We start from the raw sequence: 10,122 nt of genomic DNA on the forward strand, positions 1-10,122 counted from the left end.
TTCTCAGATCTTTGATTGAGTTGAAGATTATATAATTGTAGTTACTCTTTACATTATTTGGACTTCTTGAGATAGAATGTTTAGCAAAGCTTTTGTTCTCAATATTGTTTGTTGTATTTATTATTTGTTGTTATTGTATGTAGTTGTATTTGGTTTAGTTCTGTCTTATTTAGACAAAAAGGGGCGATGTAGGGATAAGTCCCGCCCCTTAAGGGGCGTGTTCGCCTCGGGCTAATGTCTGCCTATAAATTTGGCGAGCAAGCTCCGAGCTGCTCGCTTCTGCTTTCCTGGTCTCCGTGGGAACGGTGGTTCTGTAAGTCTATTTCTACATTAAAGCTATATATATATTTTTACTCTCTGTCTGCATTTGTTTACGCCGCTACAGTCATCAAAACAACAAATAATCCAATAAAAAATGGAGCACAGATCTAAATAGAGAACTTTCAACAGAGGAATCTAAAATGCCTGAAAAACACTTAAGGAAATGTTGAACATCCTTAGCCAGCAGAGAAATGCAAATCAAAACAACTCTGAGATTCCATCTTACACATGTAAAAATGGCCAAGATCAAAAACACTGATGACAACTTATGTTGGAGAGGTTGTGGGAAAAAGGGAATACTTCTGCATTGCTGGTGGGAATGCAAGCTGGTCCATCCCCTTTGGATGTCAGTGTGGCAATTTCTCAGAAAATGAGGAAACTACCTTCCTCAAGACCCAGTAATACCACTTTTGGGTATATATCCAAAGGATGCTCAATCATGCCACAAAGACATGTACTTAACTATGTTCATAGCAGCATTGTTTGTCATAGCCAGAACCTGGAAACAATCTCAATGCCCCTTGACCGAAGAATGGATAAGGAAAATGTGGTACATTTACACAATGGAGTACTACACAGCAGAAAAAATAATGACATCTTGGATTTTGCAGGAAAATGGATGGAGCTAGAAAACATTATTTTGAGTAAGGTAACCCAGACCCTGAAAGACAATTATTACATGTACTCACTCATAAGTGGTTTTTAAATATAAAGCAAAAAAATAGCCTACAAATCACAGTCCTAGAGAACTTAGACAACAACGAGGACTCTAAGAGATACATACATAGATCTAATCTACATGGAAAGTAGAAAAAGATCTCCTGAGTAAATTGGGAGCATGGGGAACTTGGGGGAGGGTTGAAGGAAGAGGCAGGGAGGGGAGCAGAGAAAAATATAGAGTTCAATAACAAGCAAAAGAGGGCAGGAAAAAATTTCATTAAAAGTTTTATTATTTCAAAAAATAACCTCTCTTCTTAACCTTTTCCAAGAAATTCTTGAGGAGAAAATGCTTCTTATCTGTTGTCTGAGTTTTCTGTCCTGCCTGGTTCCCACAGTTAAGTCCCAAAGAAATCACACAGAGGTCTATATTAGTTAAAAACTGATTGGCCCATTTGCTCAGGCTTCTTATTAACTCTTATAACATATATTAGCCCATTATTCTTGTCTATGTTAGCCACACGGCTCAGTACCTTTTTCAGCAAGGAAGTCACATCTTGCTTCTTCTGTGTCTGGGAAATGATTGCAGAGGAATTAGTTTCCTTCTTTCCAGAATTCTCCTACTCTCTTTCACCTGCCTCTACTTCCTGTCTGGTTGTCCCACGTATACTTCCTGTCTGGTTACTGGCCAATCAGCATTTATTTAGAATATAATTGACAGAATACAGACCATGTCCCACACCACTTATCTCATTCTATGAGGCCAAAATTAACTTGATATTAAAGCTAGACAAGATACTTACACAGAGAGAAAAGTGTAGGCCAATATCTTTTCTGAATGTTGACACAAAAACCTTCAATATAATCTAGAATAACCTGGGAAGAGAATTTCAATGAGGCATTGTCCAGATCATGTTGACCTGTGGGTATGTCTTTGGAGGATTATCTAATTATACTTGAAGTGGGAGCTTTCTCCCACTGTGAGTGACACAATTCCCTAGGCAGGAAGCCTGACCTTTCTAAAAGTAGAGAAAATGAGCTGAGCAAAGTAAGTATGCATGCATTTGTTCTCTTGGTTTTTGACAGGGGATGTAATTAGTTGCTTCAAGTTCCCACCTTTCTTACTCTCATTGATGTACTGTAACCTGAATTTATGAACCAAATAAACTCCTTTCTTCTAAAAAAATTATAAATAAAATATCAGTAAAACTAACTCAATAAGATATTAAAAGGATGATACACCAAGCTTTGATAAAATTTATTTGTGGACACACTTTGAACTTAGACTGACAAAGAGTGATGCTCTGGAGGGGCCAGGTGAGGATAGGTTGAGGAGTCACTAAGGAGCATTTCATATCTGGCTCCCAGGCAGCCTTGCCTCAGAGTAAGCACAGACACTCAAAGCCCTTCGAATGAAAACTCCTGCGACATGCTTAGGTAACATGTTGCAGATGTTATTCCTTTTTTAATATAACTTAACTTATTTTGTTTAATAAAATTTGTGTATTCCAAAAAAAAATTATTTGTGGAGTGCAAGAGTATGAAATTTAGTCACTACTTCACTTTGCTAAAATGAAGGGACAAACATAATCATTGCAAATTTCACAGAAAAATAATTTGATGGAATCTAGTAGACTTAGGGACTAAAAGCCCTCAACAAACTAGAAACAGAAGAAAACTACCCCAATGTTAAAAAAAATACACTCATTGATTAAATTCAATGCTTTTTTTTCTCAAGATATGTTTGTTATGAGACACCTTAGCCACAGTCGCTAAGAAAAAAAAGACATGGAAAATTGAAAAGGAAGAAATAAAACTACCTGTGTTTGAAGATGACATAGTCATCCATGTAGAAAAAATTAAATATTCCACAACAAAAATAAAAATTAGTTAGCTCTAATAAATGAATTCAACAAAGGGAAAAAATACAAAATCAACACACAAAAGCCAGTTTTACAATACTTACATGTGCAGAAATGTCAATGAAATCCATTATTTTGCATAATATATGCTAATAAAGTGGCTAGTGTAGACTGTCAGTTATATTTTTATATATTAACAATGAATAAACCAAAAGGAAATTAAGAAAAACAACTCCTTATGAATAAAATCAAAAAGAATGAGATACTTAGTAATAAATTGAATTATACTTTAAAATATATTTTATTAATTCTTAGAGAATTTTATACAGTGGATCTTGATTATATCCATTCCCCACCTCCTCCCAGATCCACCTTAGTCTTCACATTTACTGTCCTTTTTTTTTTGTCTGTTTGTTTTTCAGAGGAATCTATCACACTGCAGCTGTTTTTATCCTCTGTCTTTTATACTCGTTCCCTCTTCCACAATTTTCCCTGAGCTTTAAGTGTAGGAGTTTCATTGTAAATATATTCATTTGGGATGGGCATCCCATAGTCAGTTGATATCTCTATTTTAACCAGTTGTGCCTTTCTGTAATGATCCTCATCTACTTCAAAAAGAAGCTTCTTTTGAAGAGGGTGAATAGAAGGATAAGTGTTTAGAATGCAGCTAGAGATTATACTGATTTAGGAAACTGGCAGCAGTAGGTCCTCCTCTAGGGCCCATGACCTCACTAGCCACAAGTAGTTGACTAATTTTACAGTGCCAAGCATGATTTCCCTCCTAACAGGTGGGTCTCAAGTCTAATCAAGTGATTGTTGAATACCCCCAGGATACAAGTGCTACTATTGCACCTTTAGAATATCTTTTCATGCTGGCCATTGTTGTGTTACATCTGGATAAGACTATTGGTTGTTTTTCTCCATTGGCAGTTTGAATAACACCTTTTGCAACTGAGAGAGCTAGTCCTCAAGGAGGAGGCTTCTATGTTATATCCTGGTTGATATAACAATAGTCTGCCTGCCTGCCTTCCTTCCTTCCTTCCTTCCTTCCTTCCTTCCTTCCTTCCTTCCTTCCTTCCTTCCTTCCTTCCTTCCTACCTTTTTCCTTCCTTCTTTCCTTCTTTCCCTCCCTCCCTCACTTTCTCCCCCCCTCTCTGGAAGGCACCAGGGGCAATAACAATAGCCTATAGGGGCAAGGTTTCTAGCCCCAGCTGGACTCAGCCTCTTTATGTTACTGAAGATGATGTTGAACCCATAATCCTTTGATCTCCACCTTCTAAATGCTAGGATTGAATGTGTGCACATCCAGTCCCACTTTATTTGTTGTAGAAGACGGAATCCAGAGCTATATGCATATTAGGCAAGCAGTCTACCTACTTGCTATATAAGCAGCGCCCCCCCCGTCATTGAAATTCAGCTCATTTTTCTTCTAGTACTGGATATTGAAAATAGAGCCTCATACATGCTGGACAAGGAACCTGGCATTGAACTATATACCCAATCCAATGAAAGACATGTCTATTGAAAACTGAAAAAAATGCTTTGAAAGAAATCTAAAGACATAAATAAACATAAACATGCCCCCATTATATTTCCTTTCTTTTTTTAATGGTCAGCTGAGGATTTATTGGCATAAACATAACCACATATAAAAACATAAATTATGAAAAACAGTCATGATGTACCCTCCCATCCCCCAAGCCCAGAGCCCCCTTCTGCAGGGTCAGCCTGGCACCATCTTGGTGCATCCAGTAGTCAGTGGAGCAAGACAGCTCACATAGGAGGTCTTTGAAGTCCAGGTTTATGTTAAAGTCCAAGTCGCGATTGCTTTTGGCATTGAGCCTCATGCCAATAGTGTCAAAGATCTCCTCGCCAGTTTTCACAGTTAGGTAGTTCTTCATGTAGAACAGTCTGCTTCCAGTGTGTGTATGGGTACATAGGACTAGAAGAAAAGCCGGTCCTCTTGTGGTATCGTGTGAACTCGATATTGAAGTAGGCCACCAACGCATGTATGTAGTCATTCCTCTTCACTTGCAGGCAGAAAGGGGAGGAGAAGGTCAGGTCCTCTCCCTTGACCATATAAGTGTCCACCTCCTTTATGAGGCAGGCATTACATTTTTCCACCAGTGGATCTTACAGTCTTTATATCGTCAGTCCTCAATGTCTGTCACATAAAGGGTGGCCCAGTCTGGGAAGATGAGACCATTGGGTGCCAGCCACTTGTCATGGGCACGCAGCACAGTATTGAGCATGCACTCATAGAAGAGACAGTCACCCATCCACTCGCTGATAATGATGTCCACTTTCTCCACAAGCAGCTCCACCTCCTCCACCTCGCTCTTGATGATGGTCACCTTTGACAATCTTCACAGCATAACCAGAGATACTGGAACACTCAGACCCAATGACCTTGCTGGCCTGTCTTGGACACAAACATGCAGAGGATGCCAGTGCCTGGGCCCACATCCAGAAGTACCTTGTCTTTGAAGAAATGACTATTGTAAAACATGGAGTTGTTGTATGTAAGGGTATATACGTCATCCTTCAGCATCTCTTCATGGATGACAAAGTGAGCATAAGAGTCTTTGGATGTCATGTCCTCAACATTGGGCAGTTCATGGCCTCAGCTGCTGCCATCTTCACCCAAGTCCTCAGGCCTCCGAGACCCCTCCCCTTTCTTCTCTCCCCATTCTATTTTCATGAAGTGGAAAAAGTAGCACAGCGTTGTCAAGAGGTCTATACTGCTCCCAAACATCCACAGATTTCACAGACTCAATGCAATTCCTATCAAAATACTTAGAATATTATCTCTAATAAAATTCATACAGGATATCAAACGACTGAAACAGTTTTGAAGACTTGGACATCTCACAATTACTAATTTAAAATGTATCACAAAGCCACAGTAATCAAAATGGTGTGAAGTAGGGCAGAGAGCTGGAAATAAATCCTTGTCTACACAGCAAATAAGTTTCGGCAGAGAAGCCCAAAATACTCAATGTCATCAAGATGGCTCAGCAGGTAAAGGTCTTGCTATATAAACCTGGCAATCTGAGTTTGATCTTTGGAAACCATGTAATGGTGGAAGGAGAGAACTAAGTTGTCCTCTGGTACACATAAACCGTGGCATACATGTCCTCCCCATATAATGTTCACACACACATATGCACACACAATAATAAAAATTTTAAAAACCATTGGGAAACCATGCATTCACATTCCAAAGAATAAATTTAGTCCCTTAACTTTGAAAATGCAATCTCAAAATAGAATACATTTCTTTGAAAATCATACACTTTAACGAGTGGTTTGAAAGTGGAAATAAAATAAAATCCTATGCCAATACTTAAAAGACAAATATTCAATTAATAAATGGACAGAGAATCTGAATAGATAGTTCTTCAAAGATAAATAAATGGCTGATAAATATATGAGGAGCTGCTGTAAGCCATTTATTGTCAAGGACATGCAAGTCAAAGCCACAATGAGATATCACCTGACATCCAATGCAATAGTTTAAGAGATAAGAAAAAGTATTGTCATAGAAATTGAGGAACTTGACCACATTCACTGCTGGTAAAACTCTTAAATCCTGTTGTTCAGAACAGTTTGGCAGTTCTTCAAAAAGTTAAACATAAAGGTACAGATGACCTAACAAGCCTATCCTAGATTCAGTTCTAACAAAGAATTGAAACTGTCTATACAAAAGCTTACACACAAATATTTATAGCAGCATTGTTCATAAGAGGTCCAAAGTGAAAAGACACCAAATGTTCATTAAATGATGAGGGCCAAAATGTTCATACGGTACAACTGTAGACAGCAAATGAAAAGAATCAAAGAAAGAACTGACCAGCAGGACTGCATGAAGTTATAAAGCTTCTGCACAACAAGGAAACCATCATGAACATGAAAAGACACCCCACAGAATGAGAGAAAAAATTTGCATACTATACATCTAACAAAGGATTGTTTAATATATATATAATATATATTATATATAAATAACTTCAAAAATTAAATACCAGGCTACAGTCAATAAATGGGCTGATGAGTTGAGTACATGGTCCTTGCAGTCACCGACCACCTCTGGTTCTTACAATCTTTCTGGCCTCTGGAAGAGGGCTTCCACAATGATGCTGAGCCTTGGGAGAAAGGGGTGTCATATAAATGTTCTATTTAAGGTTGAACATTCCACAGCTTCTTATTTTTGACTGGTTGGATTGAAGGAAGACAGAGGGAGCTATGATGGTCACAAAGTTCCACGAATATATTCAATTTAATTGTACTCTTTAAGTAGGTGAATTATATTGAGAGTTATATTTCTCCTTAGTTTTCTACAAAAGAATTATATGAGACACATAAAAGAAATAATTCTTTATTTACATTTGATGAAACATATCTGCATAAAGTCATGTTTCCACAGTCTCCTGGTTTCACTGTGTAAGTATCTCTCAGTTATTCACAATAAACTACTTAAGAAGGGATCTGGGTTTGCTTAACATGTACGCTTCGGCATACTGCAAGGCAAGACAGCAAAGTTCCATTTGTAGATTCATAGACTCTTCTAAATCAGTACAAATGAGAAAACTGAGTCCCAGGCCAAAGAAAACAGCATCCCAGTTGACAGAATATGTTCCAGTAAGAGTAGTGAGTGACTCACTAGGATTACTGGTGACTAATAGCAAGTCTCGAACTATCTGGAGCCGTAAGCGGCAGGAAGAACATAGACCATGGGTCTGATAAAGCTTTAGCACTGTGCACAAAGTTCTATAAATAGAGTGCTGGGAAAATATGCTCATACTCGAGTGTTGAGGGTACAATTTTGGGGAGGGATTCCCCCATGTTTCTCTTCGAAGGGGCCTGGTATCACCACTTGGCATACTGTTCGAAGACAATTGCCATGATGTTAAACACCCAAGTCTGTGGCTCCCATGGAGTGAAGATAGAGGATGGCTTCCAACTATTCATTTCTTTCTAGTTAAGATGTGCCTATCCTCCCTCCTGTCATCTTGTCTCCTCCATTCAGTACTGTGCGCTTTATAAGCAACTTAGGTATCTAATTACACAGCTATAACTTAATTGGTCCTAGCTGCTAGTTGCTATAGTGATGGAGCCAGGTGCTTTGCTCACTAAGAGGGAGCCTAAGGTGGGAGGGGACAACATGAGAGGGTGAAGGCTGAAATGAAAATACTTTAACAATTCCTCTATGTAATTAAAATTCCATTTTAAACTATTTTCTACGCTCTCCATGAAATAAGTCTTACTCAGGATTAAAGCAGTTCAAAAAGGACAATTCCAAGGCAAGGATAAGGCTCATGTAGTCCTGACCTACAGTAGTTGCAGATAGCAGCTTTGAAAAGACACAAGAAGGAATGAAGATCAGGATCTAAATGGCCATTGGCATGTGGATGGCTAAAGAAAATGTGGTATACATACCGAATGAATACAGTTCAGCAGTAACAAAGAAGGAAATAATGATGATCCTGACAATATGAATACACCTAATGGTGTGTGTGTGTGTGTTCCTGTCTCAGAATCTCATTTCATTATGCTTCTTTGGCTCTAGCAAACTCTCTTGTTTTGATGACTCTGACAGTTTAAAAAAATTCCTGGCCAAATGTTTTATTGATGGCCCCTCAACTTATATTTCTCTGATATTTTTCTCATATTAGTATTATGGATTTGGGGTGGAATAACACAAGACAAAGTGCCATTCTCACTATATCACGTCAAGGGTACTTGCTATTCATATAATTTAATGGTCCCAATATTGGCACTAGACCAAGTGGCTGAGGTAGAGCTTGTTGGGTTTCTCCAATACAAACTAAATCCTCCTTTTTTTCCCCTGTACTCTTACAAGGAAATCACTGTGCACAGCCCCCATGCACAGATAAGGAGTTATAATTTCCCACTTAAGGGATAGCATTATAAATTGTTTAGAATTCTGCGCAAAAGATTTATCTTCTCTATTCATTTTATTTTTATTTAAGAATTTATGCCAATATGAATTTATGGACATTTATTTTAGACTCCAGATAATAATCAAATAATACTTATTTAATTGTCACAAACACCCTAATTTGGCCATTAGGAATCCGTTTAACTGCTATGTCCTTTTGATGCCCTCCATTATTTAAGTTTTTTGTTTGCTTGGTTGTTTTCTTTGAGTTGGGATCATTTTGATTTTTATTGCACTGCCTTCCTTTCTACACTAAGTATGCTTCTGCTTCTCGATTCAGTCTCCGTAAGCCCCTATGAGCACAGGTTAGATCATTCTGTGGGCCATGTTCTTATGGTGTCCTTGATTCTCTGGCTCCTACAATCCTTCCTCTTCCTCTTCTGGATTCCCCAAGCTCTGCATAAAATTTGGCTTTTTATTTCTGCACCTGTTTCTGTCAGCTGCTGAATGAAGCCTCTCTGATAATGAATATGCTAGGCTTCAGTCTGTGAGTATAGCAGACTATCATCAGGAATCATTTTATTGACTTTTTTCTCAGTCATTTTTGGTTCTATCCTAGATTTCTGGGCTGTCTAAGCCTCTTGGTCCTAGCCCTCCAGGCAGTGTCAGATGTGGACTCCCTCTTGTAGCATGGGTCTCAAGTTGGACCAGTCATTGGTTAGCCACGCCCACAATTTCTACACCACCTTTACCCCCAGCACATCTTGCAGGAAGACAAATTGTAGGTCGAAGTGTTCGTGGCTGGGATGGTCTCCTAGTCCCACTAGCGGACTTGCCTCGTACAGAAGATGGCTGGTTCTGACTCTGCTTCCCCCATTACTAAGAGTCTTTGCTACAGACAGCCTTGTAGATTCCAGGGAGTTTCCACTGCACTAGGTTTCTACCTTACCTCTGAAATGGCCCCCAATTTCAGTTGTCTGTTCCAGTACACTCTCTCCATCCTCCCCAACATGATCCCTCCTGTTCCCATCTCATCCGTCTCCATTCCGCCACCAAAATCTATTCTAATTTTCCCTTCCCAGGAAGATTCATGCACACTCTCTTGAGCCCTCCTTGTTACTTAGACTCTTTGGGTCTGTGGATTGTAGCACAATTATACTTTACAGCAAATACCCACTTATAAGTGAGTATATGTCTGTTTTTCTGGGTCTAGATTACCTCACTCACAATTTTTTTCTAATTCTATCCATTTGCCTGAAAATTTCATAACCTATTTTTTAACAATTGAGTAATATTACATTGTGTAAATGTATATTTTCTTCATCCATTCTTTAGATGATGGACATGTATGTCATTTCCAGTTTCTGACTATTGTGCATA

The 10,122-nt window shown here is 38.6% G+C and overlaps 1 pseudogene; it reads right to left on the reverse strand.

Annotated features, from left to right (window-relative positions):
* Positions 1-4,501: 4,501 nt before the first annotated feature.
* LOC121444273 lies at positions 4,502-9,787 on the reverse strand (annotated as a pseudogene).
* Positions 9,788-10,122: the final 335 nt, after the last annotated feature.

Source organism: Microtus oregoni, unplaced genomic scaffold (assembly GCF_018167655.1).
Source record: "Microtus oregoni isolate MIOR12 unplaced genomic scaffold, Mior012 000119F_ref0000445, whole genome shotgun sequence".
Classification (NCBI taxonomy): Eukaryota; Metazoa; Chordata; class Mammalia; order Rodentia; family Cricetidae; genus Microtus; species Microtus oregoni.